This window comes from Phocoena sinus, chromosome 17, assembly GCF_008692025.1.
Source record: "Phocoena sinus isolate mPhoSin1 chromosome 17, mPhoSin1.pri, whole genome shotgun sequence".
Lineage (NCBI taxonomy): Eukaryota > Metazoa > Chordata > Mammalia > Artiodactyla > Phocoenidae > Phocoena > Phocoena sinus.
Window position 1 is genome coordinate 28,791,218 of NC_045779.1, and position 18,369 is coordinate 28,809,586.

The window sequence follows — 18,369 nt, forward strand, 5'->3', positions numbered from 1 at the left end:
AAAAGTACCAGGAGGTAAAGAGAAAAAAAAAAAAAAAAAAAAAAAAAAAAAAACAGAGCAAGAAGAAAGTGAGCCAACATATTGGTGGAACTATAGCTTTGCCAGGTTTTTAATGACACTTGATACCATTGTCTGAGCAGTTAAATTTTATTTATTTATTTTTTACATCTTTATTGGAGTATAATTGCTTTAAAATGATGTGTTAGTTTCTGCTTTATAACAAAGTGAATCAGCTATACATATACATATGTTACCATATCTCTTCCCTCTTGCATCTCCCTCCCTCCCACACTCCCTATCCCACCTCTCCAGTCAGCCACAAAGCACCGAGCTGATCTCCCTGTGCTATGCAGCTGCTTCCCACTAGCTATCTACCTTACGTTTGGTAGTGTATATATGTCCATGCCTCTCGCTTTGTCACAGCTTACCCTTCCCCCTCCCCATATCCTCAAGTCCATTCTCTAGTAGGCCTGTGTCTTTATTCCTGTCTTACCCCTAGGTTCTTCATGACATTTTTTTCCCTTAAATTCCATATATATGTGTTAGCATATGGTATTTGTCTTTCTCTTTCTGACTTATTTCACTCTGTATGACAGACTCTAGCTCAATTTCGTTTCTTTTTATGGCTGAGTAATATTCCATTGTATATATGAGCCACAAATTCTTTATCCACTCATCCGATGATGGACACTTAGGTTGTTTCCATTTCTGGGCTATTGTAAATAGAGCTGCAATGAACATTTTTGTACATGACTCTTTTGTTTTTCTTTTTGTGGTATGCAGGTCCCTCACTGTTGTGGCCACTCCTGTTGTGGAGCACAGGCTCCAGACACTCAGGCTCCGGATGTGCAGGTTCAGCGGCCATGGCTCACAGGACCAGCCACTCTGTGGCATGTGGGATCTTCCTGGACAAGGGCATGAACCCGTGTCCCCTGCATCAGCAGGCGGACTCTCAACCAGTGCACCACCATGGAAGCCCGGTACATGACTGTTTTTGAATTATGGTTTTCTCAGGGTATATGCCTAGTAGTGGGATTGCTGGGTCATACGGTAGTTCTATTTGTAGGTTTCCAAGGAACCTCCATACTGTTCTCCACAGTGGCTGTATCAATTAACATTCCCACCAACAGTGAAAGAGGGTTCCCTTTTCTCCACACCCTCTCCAGCATTTATTGTTTTTAGATTTTTTGATGATGGCCATTCTGACTGGTGTGAGATGATATCTCATTGTAGTTTTGATTTGCATTTCTCTAATGATTAATGAAGTTGAGCATTCTTTCATGTGTTTGCCGGCAGTCTGTATATCTTCTTTGGAGAAATGTCTATTTAGGTCTTATGCCCATTTTTGGATTGGGTTGTTTGTGTTTTTGTTATTGAGCTGCATGAGCTGCTTATAAATTTTGGAGATTAACCATTTGTCAGTTGCTTCATTTGCAAAAATTTTCTCCCATTCTGAGGGTTGTCTTTTTGCCTTGTTTATGGTTTCCTTTGCTGTGCAAAAGATTTGAAGTTTCATTAGGTCCCATTTGTTTATTTTTGGTTTTATTTCCATTTCTCTAGGAGGTGAGTCAAAAAGGATCTTGCTGTGATTTATGTCATAGAGTATTCTGCTTATGTTTTCCTCTAAGAGTTTGATAGTTTCTGGCCTTACATTTAGGTTTTTAATCCATTTTGAGCTTATTTTTGTGTATGGTGTTAGGGAGTGATCTAATCTCATACTTTTACATGTACCTGTCCAGTTTTCCCAGCACTACTTTTGAAGAGGCTGTCCTTTCTTCACTGTATATTCCTGCCTCCTTTATCAAAGATAAGGTGACCATACGTGCGTGGGTTTATCTCTGGGCTTTCTATCCTGTTCCACTGAGCTATCTTTCTGTTTTTGTGCCAGCACCATACTGTCTTGATTACTGTAGCTTTGTAGTATAGTCTGAAGTCAGGGAGCCTGATTCCTCCAGCTCCATTTTTCGTTCTCAAGATTGCTTTAGCTATTCGGGGTCTTTTGTGTTTCCATACAAATTGTGAAATTTTTTGTTCTAGTTCTGTGAAAATTACCAGTGGTAGTTTGATAGGGATTGCATTGAATCTGTAGATTGCTTTGGGTAGTAGAGTCATTTTCACAATGTTGATTCTTCCAATTCAAGAACATGGTATATCTCTCCATCTATTTGTATCATCTTTAATTTCTTTCAACAGTGTCTTATAATTTTCTGCATACAGGTCTTTTGTCTCCTTATGTAGGTTTATGCCTAGATATTTTATTCTTTTTGTTGCAATGGTAAATGGGAGTGTTTTCTTGATTTCACTTTCAGATTTTTCATCATTAGTATATAGGAATGCCAGAGATTTCTGTGCATTAACTTTGTATCCTGCTACTTTACCAAATTCATTGATTAGCTCTAGTAGTTTTCTGGTAGCATCTTTAGGATTCTCTATGTATAGTATCATGTCATCTGCAAACAGTGACAGATTTACTTCTTCTTTTCTGATTTGGATTCCTTTTATTTCCTTTTCTTCTCTGATTGCTGTGGCTAAAACTTCCAAAACTATGTTGTGTAAGAGTGGTGAGAGTGGGCAACCTTGTCTTGTTCCTGATCTTAGTGGAAATGCTTTCAGTTTTTCACCATTGAGGACGATGTTGGCTGTGGGTTTGTCATATATAGTCTTTATTATGTTGAGGAAAGTTCCCTCTATGCCTACTTTCTGCAGGTTTTTAAATCATAAATGGGTGTTGAATTTTGTCAAATGATTTCTCTGCATCTACTGAGATGATCATATGGTTTTCCCCCTTCAATTTGTTAATATGGTTTATCACACTGATTTTTTGGCGTATATTGAAGAATCCTTGCAAATCTGGAATAAACCCCACTTGATCATGGTGTATGATCCTTTTAACGTGCTGTTGGATTCTGCTTGCTAGTATTTTGTTGAGGATTTTTGCATCTATGTTCATCAGTGATATTGGCCTGTAGTTTTCTTTCTTTGTGACATCCTTTTCTGGTTTTGATATCAGGGTGATGGTGGCCTCGTAGAATGAGTTTGGGAGTGTTCCTCCCTCTGCTCTATTTTGGAAGAGTTTGAGAAGGATAGGTATTAGCTCTTCTCTAAATGTTTGATAAAATTCGCCTGTGAAGCCATCTGGTCCTGGGCTTTTGTTTGTTGGAAGATTTTTAATCCCAGTTTCAATTTCAGTGCTTGTGATTTGTCTGTTCATATTTTCTGTTTCTTCCTGATTCAGTCTTGGCAGGTTGTGCATTTCTAAGAATTTGTCCATTTCTTCCAGGTTGTCCATTTTATTGGCATAGAGTTGCTTGTTGTAATCTCTCATGATCTTTTTCATTTCTGCAGGGTCAGTTGTTACTCCTCCTCTTCCATTTCTAATTTTGTTGATTTGAGTCTTCTCCCTTTTTTTTCCTTGATGAGTCTCACTAATGGCTTATCAATTTTGTTTGTCTTCTCAAAGAATCAACTTTTAATTTTATTGACCTTTACTATCACTTCCTTCATTTCTTTTTCATTTATTTCTGATCTGATTTTTAGGATTTCTTTCCTTCTGCTAACTTTGGGGGTTTTTGTTCTTCTTTCTCTAATTGCTTTAGGTGCAAGTTTAGGTTGTTTATTCGAGATGTTTCCTGTTTCTTAAGGTAGGATTGCATTGCTATAAACTTCCCTCTTAGCTTTTGCTGCATCCCATATATTTTGGGTTGTCATGTCTCCATTGTCAGTTGTTTCTAGGTATTTTTAAATTTCCTCTTTGATTTCTTCTGTGATCACTTCGTTATTAAGTAGTGTATTGTTTAGCTTCCATGTGTTTGTATTTTTTGCAGATCTTTTCCTGTAATTGATATCTAGTCTCATAGCATTGTGGTCAGAAAAGATAGTTGAAACAATTTCAATTTTCTTAAATTTACCAAGGCTTGATTTGTGACCCAAGATATGATCTATCCTGGAGAATGTTCCGTGAGCACTTGAGAAAAATGTGTATTCTGTTGTTTTTGGATGGAATGTCCTATAAATATCAATTAAGTCCATCTTGTTTAATGTATCATTTAAAGCTTGTGTTTCCTTATTTATTTTCATTTGGATGATCTGTGCATTGGTGAAAGTGGGGTGTTAAAGTCCCCTACTATGAATGTGTTACTACCGATTTCCCCTTTTATGGCTGTTAGCATTTTCCTTATGTATTGAGGTGCTCCTATATTGGATGCATAAATATGTACAATTGTTATATCTTCTTCTTGGATCGATCCCTTGACCATTATGTAGTGTCCTTCTTTTTCTTTTCTAATAGTCTATTTTAAAGTCTACTTTTTCTGATATGAGAATTGTTACTCTAGCTTTCTTTTGCTTTCCATTTGCATGAAATATGTTTCACCATCCCCTTACTTTCAGTCTGTATGTGTCTCTTAGTCTGAAGTGGATCTCTTGTAGGCAGCAAATATATGGGTCTTGTTTTTGTATCCATTCAGCCAATCTGTGTCTTTTGGTGGGGGCATTTAGTCCATTTACATTTAAGGTAATTATCAATATGTATGTTCCTATTTCCATTTTCTTAATTGTTTTCGGTTCGTTATTGTAGGTCTTTTCCTTCTCTTGTGCTTCTTGCCTAGAGAAGTTCCTTTAGCAGTTGTTGTAGAGCTGGTTTGGTGGTGCTGAACTCTCTCAGCTTTTGCTTATCTGTAAAGATTTTAATTTCTGCATGAAATCTGAATGAGATTCTTGCTGGGTAGAGTAGTCTTGGTTGCAGGTTTTTCTCCTTCATCACTTTCAATATGTCCTGCCACTCCCTTCTGGCTTGCAGAATTTCTGCTGAAAGATCAGCTGTTAACCTTATGGGGATTCCCTTGTGTGTTATTTGTTGTTTTTCCCTTGCTGCTTTTAATATGTTTTCTTTGTATTTAATTTTTGATAGTTTGATTAATATGTGTCTTGGAGTGTTTTTCCTTGGATTTACCCTGTATACTCTCTGGGACTCTCTGTGCTTCCTGGACTTGATTAACTATTTTCTTTGCCATATTAGGGAAGCTTTCAACTATAATCTATTTAAATATCTTCTCAGTCCCTTTGTTTTTCTCTTCTTTTTCTGGAGCCCCTATAATTTGAATGTTGGTGTGTTTAATGTTGTCCCAGAGGTCTCTGAGACTGTCCTCAGTTCTTTTCATTCTTTTTTCTTTATTCTGCTCTGCAGTAGTTATTTCCACTATTTTATCTTCCAGGTCACTTATCCGTTCTTCTGCCTCAGTTATTCTGCTATTGATCCCATCCAGAGTATTTTTAATTTCATTTATTGTGTTGTTCATCGTTGTTTGTTTCATCTTTAGTTCTAGGTCCTTATTAAATGTTTCTTGCATTTTGTCCATTCTATTTCCAAGATTTTGGATCATGTTTACTATCATTATTCTGAATTCTTTTTCAGGTAGACTGCCTATTTCCTCTTCATTTGTTAGGTCTGGTGGGTTTTTATCTTGCTCCTTCATCTGCTGTGTGTTTTTCTGTCTTCTCATTTTGCTTAACTTACTGTGTTTGCGGTCTCCTTTTTGCAGTCTGCAGGCTTTGTTTCTCATGTCTGTCCCCAGTGGCTATGGTTAGTTCAGTGGGTTGTGTAGGCTTCCTGGTGGAGAGGACTAGTGTCTGTGTTGTGGTGGATGAGGCTGGATCTTGTCTTTCTTGTGGGCAGGTCTGGTGGTGTGTTTTGGGGTATCTGTGGACCTATTATGATTTTGGGCAGCCTCTCTGGTAATGGGTGGGGTTGTGTTCCTGTCTTGCTAGTTGTTTGGCATAGGATGTCCAGCACTGTAGCTTACTGGTCGTTGAGTGAAGCTGTGTGTTGGTGTTGAGATGCAGATCTCTGGGAGATTTTCGCCGTTTGATATTATGTGCAGCTGGGAGGCCTCTTGTGGACCAGTGTCCTGAAGTTGGCTCTCCCACCTCAGAGGCCCAGAACTGACTCCTGGCTGCAGCACCAAGAGCCTTTCATCCACACGGCTCATAATGAAAGGGAGAAAATGTAGAAAGAAAGAATTATTAGAAGAAGAAAGAAAGAAAGAAAGAAAGAAAGAAAGAAAGAAAGGAGGGAGGGAGGGAGGAAGGAAGGAAGGAGGTAAGGAAGGAAGGAAAGAAAGATAGAAAGAAGATAAAGTAAAATAAAATATAATAAAGTTATTAGAATATAAAAATAATTATTAAAAAAAAAGAAAAAAATTAAAAAAAAAACAACAAATAGACGGATAGAACCCTAGGACAAATGGTGGAACCAAAGCTATACAGCATAAATCTTGCTCTCAAAGTCCACCTCCTCAATTTGGTACGATTCGTTGTCTATTCATGTATTCCACAGACATCAAGTTGATTGTGGAGCTTTAATCCGCTGCTTCTGAGGCTTCTGGGAGAGATTTCCCTTTCTCTTCTTTGTTCTCACAGCTCCCAGGGGCTCAGCTTTGGATTTGGCCCTGCCTGTGCGTGTAGGTTGCCAGAGGGTGTCTGCTCTTCACTCAGACAGGATGGGGTTAAAGGAGCCGCTGATTTGGGGACTCTGGCTCACTCAGGCCGGGGGGAGGGAGGGGCACGGAGTGCGGGGCAAGCCTGCAGCGGCAGAGGTCGGCAGGATGTTGCACCAGCCTGAGGGTTGCCGTGTGTTCTCCCGGGGAAGTTGTTCCTGGATCCCGGGACTCTGGCAGTGGCGGGCTGCACAGGCTCCCTGGAAGGGGGTTGTGGATAGTAACCTGTGCTCGCACACAGGCTTCTTGGTGGTGGCAGCAACAGCCTTAGCGTGTCATGCCCGTCTCTGGGGTCCGCGCTTTTAGCCGCGGCTCGCGCCCGTCTCTGGAGCTCCTTTAAGCAGCGCTCTTAATCCCCTCTCCTCGCGCACCAGGAAACAAAGAGGGAAGAAAACGTCTCTTGCCTCTTTGGCAGGTCCAGACTTTCCCCTGGACTCCCTCCCGGCTAGCCTTGGCGCACTAACCCCCTGCAGGCTGTGTTCATGCTGCCAACCCCAGTCCTCTCCCTGTGCTCCGACCGAAGCCCGAGCCTCAACTCCCAGCCCCGCCCGCCCCAGCGGGTGAGCAGACAAGCCTCTTGGGCTGGTGAGTGCCGGTCGGCACAGATCTCCTGTGCTGGAATCTCTCCGCTTTGCCCTCCGCACCCCTGTTGCTGTGCTCTCCTCCACGGCTCCGAAGCTTTCACCCTCCGCCCCCCGCAGTCTTTGCCTGCGAAGGGGCTTCCTAGTGTGTGGAAACCTTTCCTCCTTCACAGCTCCCTCCCACTGGTGCGGGTCTCGTCCCTATCATTTTGTCTCTGTTTTTTCTGTTTTTCTTTTGCCCTACCCAGGTATGTGGGGAGTTTCTTGCCTTTTAGGAGGTCTGAGGTCTTCTGCCAGCATTCAGTAGGTGTTCTGTAGGAGTTGTTCCACGTGTAGATGTATTTCTGGTGTATCTGCGGGGAGGAAGGTGATTTCCGCATCTTACTCTTCCGCCATCTTCCCAGAAGCCCAGCCCACCGTCCCCACAACTCTAAATTTTGACTTGAGACTTTGCTTTCTGGAATTGAGAACTCACTAACTGCTCCTTTGGTGCAACACAAAACTACATGGCTGCTGGGGTAAGGAATTTAGAGTTTACAGATCATTCTTGTACAATGCCGGTTCACAAAAATACAGAAAAAAAGGGAATACATTATTTTTCCAATTTTAGAAAGGAAAAAATGGCTAAGTGATCTCTTAGTTTTGAAAGGTTTCTCCAGATATCTTTCCTCTCTTTAGCTTTCACTGAGTCTTAGACTTTTAAGAAAGTGATAAATGTCACCAAGGACATCAATTTGTTCTTCTTTACTTGTTCTTTAAGTTGCAAAACTTTCTGGGCTCCTAATTTCTATGGAACTAACAAAGATCTCTGTTTAATCTATGTTCCATCTGAGAGCTTAGATGTCCTTTTGAGTTAGTTTTCTAAAGATCATAACAACTTGTTTTTTCCTGGACCTGGCTTAGTGATTAGCTCTGGCACTTACAAAGTAAAAATAATTTCTTGACCTGCTATTCAATTCATGTAGTGAGTGGAAGGAAATTGCTGCTTTTGAAGCCCAATTGCCATTGCATATGTTAGGGAACATTCAAGATTTCAGAGTTGGAGATATCTTTCTAAAATATGGCCAGTTTAACCTTTACCTACCAGTCTAAATATTTCTTTTCTTTGTTTCTCTCACCTTTAAGGCAGTGGTAACTCATTTTGGGGTTTCCATTTGGCTCACAATGACTCTAAACTGCATCTGCTCTCAGAGCCTATCTGTCCCTGGAAGCCAGTAAATTCAATGGGGTCCCCATCCAGTGCCCAGCCAGAGCTGATAGGACCAACACTGAGCTGCATCCAAGCTGGGTTAATTGAAGTCCTTTTCCTAGGAAACTGGGACTAGAAAAATGCAGAAAGTAACTACTAAACAGGGAGTTTAACTTAGTCTGAGAGCACTTTGCTTTTGATGACAGTGTTGACCTAAAACAAATAGAATGTCAGTTATTTCTTTAGAAATAAAAAAAAAAAAAGAGGGGGTTATTTGGGATCAGCAGAGAATTACAGTTCAGAGTCTGCAATCATGGTGAGACATGTGCAAGTTCCATACAGCAAGGGAAGGAGAACTCTTACAGAGAGGAAAAGAAAGCTGGGAGGGCTAAAGTAAACAAAAAGTTCATGGTTTTTCATTGGCTGAGTTTTTGCCAAGAAAGGAGTCTCTCTTCTTTCTTGTTGGGCTCCCCCTTCTGGTATCCTGACTGTATTTGATTGAGGTTTCAGTTTATTAATTTTTTACATCTCCCCCTTTGATCAAGGTCTTTCTCTGAATGCATTGTTGATCAAGTGTTAAGATTCCTGGTTTCAGTAACTTTTTGTCCCTCATTGATACAAAGAACCTTTCCTGGGTATAAAGTCTCATGTTGGAGGGAAATTTCACAGACTGGAAACCTATTGAAGTCACATTTGAGTAACAAGGAAAGGTAGGAGGGAGAACTCTTAGGCACTTTTTATCTAAAATCTGTATGCTATCAAGACCAAAGATCAATGCCTAATTGGAGATCATCTAAAGCATATGTTGTCATCAAAGGATTGGCGACAAACTTCTAACAGGCCTGATGTGGATACCTAGGGAAAGCTGTGTCATCAGATGTCATCTGCTTCAATTCTGGATAATGTTTACTTTCAGATCACTAGATGATGTGCAGGTCAAGTCGGGGTTCAGTGCTTTCTTCATGTATGTACCCTGAATCCAAGTATCCCTTAGAATTTGGTGGCACAAGAGTTGGTTAGCAGTACCTGATAGGGACCTCTCTAGTGAGATTGAAGAGTTCTGGAGGTGCCTTTTCCAATGGACAAAATCTTCAAATTGCATGGTGTAATGCTTAAGGTCTTCGTCTCCTGAGAGCACACTGTGAAAAGATTGCTCTACCAAAACATGGTTCTTTTTAATAAAAGCAATTGGGACTTTGCAATAATTGGAATATCTCTCTCTTTATGGTTTGTGGGTCGAAGGAAGCAGGATTGAAGTGCACTGGACATCCTGTGACTGTCTCAAAGGTTAAGAATTTATGAGCTCCAAAAAGTGTGGATCTGAGACTTACAAAGACAAATGACAGTGCTTTTGGCTGAGGTATTTGGAAGACTTCTACAAATTTTGCCAGTTCTGTTTTAGTAATGATGTTAGTGTATTAGACTAAACCAGAGGATTAAGGGTGGTAAGCACAGTGTAAGTGTTGTAAAACTGGCCAAACAGTGCACACTTGTCAAAATATCTGACAAGTGAAATGGTTCTTTGATCGCTATGATATTTGAGAGGGGTTCCCCAGGTAGGGATAATCTTTTCCAAAAGGACTTTAGCCATATAAGAGGCAATAGCCTGTCTTTAAGGGAAGGCTTCAGGCCAGTGTGAAAACATACAGACCATGATTAAAATATATTTATATCCATTAGACAGAAGAAGCTGTATGAAATCCATTTGCCAGATCCCAAATTGCTCATTAAGCAGTTTAAAATGTCTGGAGCAGTAAGAACAGGCTTCCCTGGGTTGTACTTTGGACAAGTGGGTCTAGTGAGGCAGGCAATTTTTGTGGCTTTAATTTTTTTCACCAATATTGATTCATGAAGGCTATCACTTTTTCAGTAGAACAATAGTTTAATGCATGTACAGTGGTGAGAAGTGAGAATTTTAGAGTCTCCAGTAGGACTAGGTTGCTATTTGGTCCAAACCAGAGCCTTCTCTTTTTATCAAACCAACAATTGTTGAATTTCCCCCTTTTTTTTTTCCCCTGAGGCCAGTTGTTGGGCTTCTCTAGTCAGTTTTTTGAAATCATTATTTGGGGAAGTATCTCTTTGGAGCATAACAGAGGTTTGACTGCTGTTGGTCCCTCTAAGGGCAGCATTCCTTGCAGAAATATCAGGAAGGTGATTTCCTTTAGCTTCCAGAGTCAGGTTTACAATGCCCCCAAATCTTTTTTGTTGTTGTTGTTGTTTTCATTTTAACATCTTTATTGGAGTATAATTGCTTTACAATGGTATGCTAGTTTCAGCTTCACAACAAAATGAATCAGTTATATATATATATATATATATATATATATATATATATATATATATATATATATATATATATATTCCCATATCTCTTCCCGCTTGCGTCTCCCTCCATCCCACTCTCCCTATCCCACCCCTCCAGGCGGTCACAAAGCACCGAGCTGATCTCCCTGTGCTATGCGGCTGCTTCCCATTAGCTATTTTATATTTGGTAGTGTATATATGTCCATGCCTCTCTCTCGCTTTGTCACAATTTACCCTTCCCCCTCCCCATATCCTCAAGTCCATTCTCTAGTAAGTCTGTGTCTTTATTCCTGTTTCACCCCTAGGTTCTTCATGACATTTTTTTCCCCTTAAATTCCATATATATGTGTTAGCATACGGTATTTGTCTCACTCTTTCTGACTTACTTCACTCTGTACGACAGACTCTAGGTCTATCCACCTCATTACAAATAGCTCAATTTCATTTCTTTTTATGGCTGAGTAATATTCCATTGTACATATGTGCCACATCTTCTTTATCCATTCATCCGATGATGGAAACTTAGGTTGTTTCCAACTCTGGGCTATTGTAAATACAGCTGCAATGAACATTTTGGTACATGACTCTCTTTGAATTATGGTTTTCTCAGGGTATATGCCCAGTAGTGGGATTGCTGGGTCATATGGTAGTTCTATTTGTCGTTTTTTAAGGAACCTCCATACTGTTCTCCACAGTGGCTGTATCAATTTACATTCCCACCAACAGTATAAGAGGGTTCTCTTTTCTCCACACCCTCTCCAGCATTTATTGTTTCTAGATTTTTTGATGATGGCCATTCTGACTGGTGTGAGATGATATCTCATTGTAGTTTTGATTTGCATTTCTCTAATGATTAGTGATGTTGAGCATTCTTTCATGTGTTTGCCGGCAGTCTGTATATCTTCTTTGGAGAAATGTCTATTTAGGTCTTCTGCCCATTTTTGGATTGGGTTTTTTGTTTTTTTGTTATTAAGCTGCATGAGCTGCCTATAAATTTTGGAGATTAATCCTTTGTCAGTTGCTTAATTTGCAAATATTTTCTCCCATTCTGCGGGTTCTCTTTTGGTCTTGTTTATGGTTTCCTTTGCTGCGCAAAAGCTTTTAAGTTTCATTAGGTTCCATTTGTTTATTTTTGTTTTTATTTCCATTTCTCTAGGAGGTGGGTCAAAAAGGACCTTGCTGTGATTTATGTCATAGAGCGTCCTGCCTATGTTTTCCTCTATGAGTTTGATAGTTTCTGGCCTTACATTTAGGTCTTTAATCCATTTTGAGCTTATTTTTGTGTATGGTGTTAGGGAGTAATCTAATCTCATACTTTTACATGTACATGTCCAGTTTTCCCAGTACCATATATTGAAGAGGCTGTCCTTTCTCCACTGTACATTTCTGCCTCCTTTATCAAAGATAAGGTGACCATATGTGCGTGGGTTTATCTCTGGGCTTTCTATACTGTTCCATTGATCTATCTTTCTGTTTTTGTGCCAGCACCATACTGTCTTGATTACTGTAGCTGTGTAGTATAGTCTGAAGTCAGGAAGCCTGATTCCTCCAGCTCCGTTTTTCGTTCTCAAGATTGCTTTGGCTATTCGGGGTCTTTTGTGTTTCCATACAAATTGTGAAATTTTATGTTCTAGTTCTGTGAAAAATGCCAGTGGTAGTTTGATAGGGATTGCATTGAATCTGTAGATTGCTTTGGGTAGTAGAGTCATTTTCACAATGTTGATTCTTCCAATCCAAGAACATGGTATATCTCTGCATCTGTTTATATCATCTTTAATTTCTTTCATCAGTGTCTTATAATTTTCTGCATACAGGTCTTTTGTCTCCTTATGTAGGTTTATTCCTAGATATTTTATTCTTTTTGTTGCAATGGTAAATGGGAGTGTTTTCTTGATTTCACTTTCAGATTTTTCATCCTTAGTATATAGGAATGCCAGAGATTTCTGTGCATTAACTTTGTATCCTGCTACTTTACCAGATTCATTGATTAGCTCTAGTAGTTTTCTGGTAGCCTCTTTAGGATTCTCTATGCATAGATCTGCAAATAGTGACAGATTTACTTCTTCTTTTCTGATTTGGATTCCTTTTATTTCCTTTTCTTCTCTGATTGCTTTGGCTAAAAATTCCAAAACTATGTTGAATAATAGTGGTGAGAGTGGGCAACCTTGTCTTGTTCCTGATCTTAGTGGAAATGCTTTCAGTTTTTCACCATTGAGGATGACGTTGGCTGTGGGTTTGTCATATATGGCCTTTATTGTGTTGAGGTAAGTTCCTTCTATGCCTACTTTCTGTAGGGTTTTTATCATAAATGGGTGTTGAATTTTGTCAAAACCTTCTCTGCATCTATTGAGATGATCATATGGTTTTTCTCCTTCAGTTTGTTAATATGATATATCACGTTGAGTGATTTGCGTACATTGAAGAATCCTTGCATTCCTGGAATAAACCCCACTTGATCATGGTGTATGATTCTTTTAATGTGCTGTTGGATTCTGTTTGCTAGTATTTTGTTGAGGATTTTTGCATCTACGTTCATCAGTGATATTGGCATGTAGTTTTCTTTCTTTGTGACATCCTTTTCTGGTTTTGGTATCAGGGTGATGGTGGCGTCGTAGAATGAGTTTGGGAGTGTTCCTCCCTCTGCTATATTTTGGAAGAGTTTGAGAAGGGTAGGTGATAGCTCTTCTCTAAATGTTTGATAGAATTCGCCTGTGAAGCCATCTGGTCCTGGGCTTTTGTTTGTTGGAAGATTTTTAATCACAGTTACAATTTCAGTGCTTGTGATTGGTCTGTTCATATTTTGTATTTCTTCCTGATTCAGTCTTGGCAGGTTGTGCCTTTCTAAGAATTTGTCCATTTCTTCCAGGTTGTCCATTTTATTGACATAGAGTTGCTTGTAGTAATCTCTCATGATCTTTTGTATTTCTTCAGTGTCAGTTGTTACTTCTCCTTTTTCATTTCTAATTCTATTGATTTCAGTCTTCTCCCTTTCTTTCTTGATGAGTCTGTCCAATGGTTTATCAATTTTGTTTATCCTTTCAAAGAACCAGCTTTTAGCTTTATTGATCTTTGCTATTGTTTCCTTCATTTCTTTTTCATTTATTTCTGATCTGATTTTTATGATTTCTTTCCTTCTGCTAACTTTGGTTTTTTTTTTGTTCTTCTTTCTCTAATTGCTTTAGGTGCAAGGTTAGGTTGTTTATTCGAGATGTTTCCTGTTTCTTAAGGTAGGATTGTATTGCTATAAACTTCCCTCTTAGAACTGCTTTTGCTGCATCCCATAGATTTTGAGTCATAATGTCTCAATTGTCATTTGTTTCTAGGTATTTTTTGATTTCCTCTTTGATCTCTTCAGTGATCACTTCGTTATTAAATAGTGTATTGTTTAGCTTCCATGTGTTTGTATTTTTTACAGATCTTTTCCTGTAATTGATATCTAGTCTCATAGCGTTGTGGTCGGAAAAGACACTTGATACAATTACAATTTTCTTAAATTTACCAAGGCTTGATTTGTGACCCAAGATATGATCTATCCTGGAGAATGTTCCATGAGCACTTGAGAAAAATGTGTATTCTGTTGTTTTTGGATGGAGTGTCCTATAACTATCAATTAAGTCCATCTTGTTTAATTTATCATTTAAAGCTTGTGTTTCCTTATTTATTTTCATTTGGATGATCTGTGCATTGGTGAAAGTGGGGTGTTAAAGTCCCCTACTATGAGTGTGTTACTATCGATTTCCCCTTTTATGGCTGTTAGTATTTGCCTTATATATTGAGGTGCAGAAATATTTACAATTGTTATATCTTCTTCTTGGATCGATCCCTTGATCATTATGTAGTGTCCTTCTTTGTCACTTCTAATAGTCTTTATTTTAAAGTCTTTTTTTTCTGATATTAGAATTGCTACTCCAGTTTTCTTTTGGTTTCCATTTGCATGAAATACCTTTTTGCATCCCCTTACTTTCAGTCTATATGTGTCTCTAGGTCTGAAGTGGGTCTCTTGTAGACAGCAAATATATGGGTCTTGTTTTTGTATCCATTCAGCCAATCTGTGTCTTTTGGTGGGAGCATTTAGTCCATTTACATTTAAGGTAATTATCGATATGTATGTTCCCATTCCCATTTTCTTAATTGTTTTTGGTTCGTTATTGTAGGTCTTTTCCTTCTCGTGTGTTTCTTTCCTAGAGAAGTTCCTTTAGCAGTTGTTGTAGAGCTGGTTTGGTGGTGCTGAACACTCTCAGCTTTTGCTTGTCTGTAAAGGTTTTAATTTCTCCATCAAATCTGAATGAGATCCTTGCTGCGTAGAGTAATCTTGTTTGCAGGTTTTTCTCCATCATCACTTTCAGTATGTCCTGCCACTCCCTTCTGGCTTGCAGAATTTCTGCTGAAAGGTCAGCTGTTAACCTTATGGGCATTCCCTTGTGTGTTATTTGTTGTTTTTCCCTTGCTGCTTTTAATATGTTTTCTTTGTAGTTAATTTTTGACAGTTTGATTAATATGTGTCTTGGCATATTTCTCCTTGGATTTATCCTGTATGGAACTCTCTGTTCTTCCTGGATTTGATTAACTATTTCCTTTCCCATTTTAGGGAAGTTTTCAACTATAATCTCTTCAAATATTTTCTCAGTCCCTTTCTTTTTCTCTTCTTCTTCTGGAACCCCTATAATTCGAATGTTGGTGCGTTTAATGTTGTCCCAGAGGTCTCTGAGACTGTCCTCAGTTCTTTTCATTCTTTATTCTGCTCTGCAGTAGTTATTTCCACAATTTTATCTTCCAGGTCACTTATCCGTTCTTCTGCCTCAGTTATTCTGCTATTGATCCCATCCAGAGTATTTTTAATTTCATTTATTGTGTTGTTCATCATTGTTTGTTTCATCTTTAGTTCTTCTAGGTCCTTGTTAACTGTTTCTTGCATTTTGTCTATTCTATTTCCAAGATATTGGATCATCTTTACTATAATTATTTGAATTATTTTTCAGGTAGACTGCCTATTTCCTCTTCATTTGTTAGGTCTGGTGGGTTTTTATCTTGCTCCTTCATCTGCTGTGTGTTTTTCTGTCTTTTCATTTTGCTTATCTTACTGTGTTTGGGGTCTCCTTTTTGCAGGCTGATGGTTTGTAGTTCCTGTTGTTTTTGCTGTCTGTTCCCAGTGGCTAAGGCTGGTTCAGTGGGTTGTGTAGGCTTCCTGGTGGAGGGTACTAGTGCCTGTGTTCTGGTGGATGAGGCTGGATCTTGTCTTTCTGGTGGGCAGGTCCACGTCTGGTGGTGTGTTTTGGGGTGTCTGTAGACTTATTATGATTTTGCACAGCCTCTCTGGTAATGGGTGGGGTTGTGTTCCTGTCTTGCTAGTTGTTTGGCATAGGATGTCCAGCACTGTAGCTTACTGGTCGTTGAGTGAAGCTGTGTGTTGGTGTTGAGATGGAGATCTCTGGGAGATTTTCGCCGTTTGATATTATGTGCAGCTGGGAGGCCTCTTGTGGACCAGTGTCCTGAAGTTGGCTCTCCCATCTCAGAGGCACAGCACTAACTCCTGGCTGCAGCACCAAGAGCCTTTCATCCACACGGCTCTGAAGAAAAGGGAGAAAAAGTAGAAAGAAAGAATTAGTAGAAGTAGAAATAAAGAAAGAAAAGAGGGAGGGAGGGAGGGAGGGAGCAAGGAAGGAAGGAGGGAAGGAAGGAGAAAAAGAAAGAAGACAAAGTAAAATAAAATAAAGATAAAATATAATGAAGTTATTAAAATAAAAAAATAATTATTAAGAGAAAAAGAAAAACAAAAAAATGGATGGATAGAACCCGGAACAAATGGTGGAAGCAAAGCTATACAGACACAATCTCACACAGAAGCATACACATACACACAAAAAAAGGAAAAGGGGAAAGAATAAATCTTGCTCTCAAAGTCCACCTCCTTAATTTGGGATGATTCGTTGTCTATTCATGTATTCCACAGATGCAGGGTACATCAAGTTGATTGTGGAGCTTTAATCCGCTGCTTCTGTGGCTGCTGGGAGAGATTTCCCTTTCTCTTTGTTCTCAGAGCTCCCAGGGCTCAGCTTTGGATTTGGCCCCGCCTCTGCGTGTAGGTCGCCCGAGGGCGTCTGTTCTTTGCTCAGACAGGACCGGGTTAAAGGAGCCGCTGATTCGGAGGCTCTGGCTCACTCAGGCCGGGGGTGGGGGTTGGGGGGGGGTGGGGTGGGGTGGGTAGTGTGTGGCACAGAGTGTAGGGCGAGCCTGCAGCGGCAGAGGCTGGAGTGACGTTGCGCCAGCCTGAGGCGCGCCGTGCGTTCTCCCGGGCGAGTTGTCCCTGGATCCTGGGACCCTGGCAGTGGTGGGCTGCACAGGCTCCCTGGAAGCGGGGTGTGGATAGTGACCTGTGTTCGCACACAGGCTTCTTGGTGGTGGCAGCAGCGGCCTTAGCGTCTCATGTTTGTCTCTGGGGTCCGCACCTTTAGCCGCAGCTCGCGCCCGTCTCTGGAGCTCCTTTAAGCAGCATTCTTAATCCCCTCTCCTCGCGCACCAGGTAATAAAGAGGGAAGAAAAAGTCTCTTGCCTCTTCGGCAGGTCCAGGCTTTTCCCCGGACTCCCTCCCGCCTAGCCGCGGTGCACTAATGCCCTGCAGGCTTGTTCACGCAGCCAACCCCAGTCCTCTCATGGCACTCCGACTGAAGCCCGAGCCTCAGCTCCCAGCCCCGCCCGCCATGGCGGGTGAGCAGACAAGCCTCTCGGGCTGGTGAGTGCCGGTCAGCCCTGATCCTCTGTGCTGGAATCTCTCCGCTTTGCCCTCCGCACCCTTGTTGCTGTGCTCTCCTCCGCAGCTTCGAAGCTCCCCCCCTCCGCCACCCGCAGTCTCCGCCCGCGAAGGGGTTTCCTAGTGTGTGGACACTTTTCCTCCTTCATAGCTCCCTCCCGCTGGTGCAGGACCCGTCCCTATCCTTTTGTCTCTGTTTATTCTTTTTTCTTTTGCCCTACCCAGGTACGTGGGGGGGGGGGGGTTTCTTGCCTTTTGGGAGGTCTGAGGTCTTCTGTCAGCCTTCAGTAGGTGTTCTGTAGGAGTTGTTCCACGTGTAGATGTATTTCTGGTGTATCTGTGGGGAGGAAGGTGATCTCCGCGTCTTACTCTTCTGCCATCTTCCCAGAAGTCCTCCAAATCTTAATAATAGCTAAAGCAGCAGGTAAAAGTACTGCGTCTAAGAATTCCTGAATATAGTGGCTATTTAAAATTTTATTTCCACTGAAAGTAAGGAAGCTATGTTGCTTCCACATTTCAAAGTCATGAGCTATACTCTAAAAGTATATCTACTATCAGCATAAATGGTTCTGTTTAAGGGCTTTCATTTGCTGAAGTTGAAGATTAAGAATTTTGGTGGTCTTCCTTTTAGGTGCCTTATCTAGATGTATGAGAGAGCTGATTTGCCCAGATTAACTAAATCTGCAGTGTACATAGTTTCTCATTCCATTCTGGCCCATTTTACTTGAAGGGAAGGGTCCTGGTTCAGCCCATTAATAAACAGATAAATAATAACATAATAAACATAAGCTACTCAGGGGGAATCAACATCTGAAGGAAGACCAGAATTTTCTTTAAAAATAATCCAAAGTCAATTGTAATCGCCATGAACATATTCATGTGCAGGCCTGAATTTTGTTCCAATCAACAGGCTTTTGAAAAGCCCTAGGATTTGTCTGATGAAGTCACCTAGCAATTGCCCAAACCTGATCATATAATAAGTTAGCTGGCTGGTCTCCAAATTTTAATTCTAGAGATCTTTCAGGATTTTCCCAGTTAGCAGTTTTCATCCAA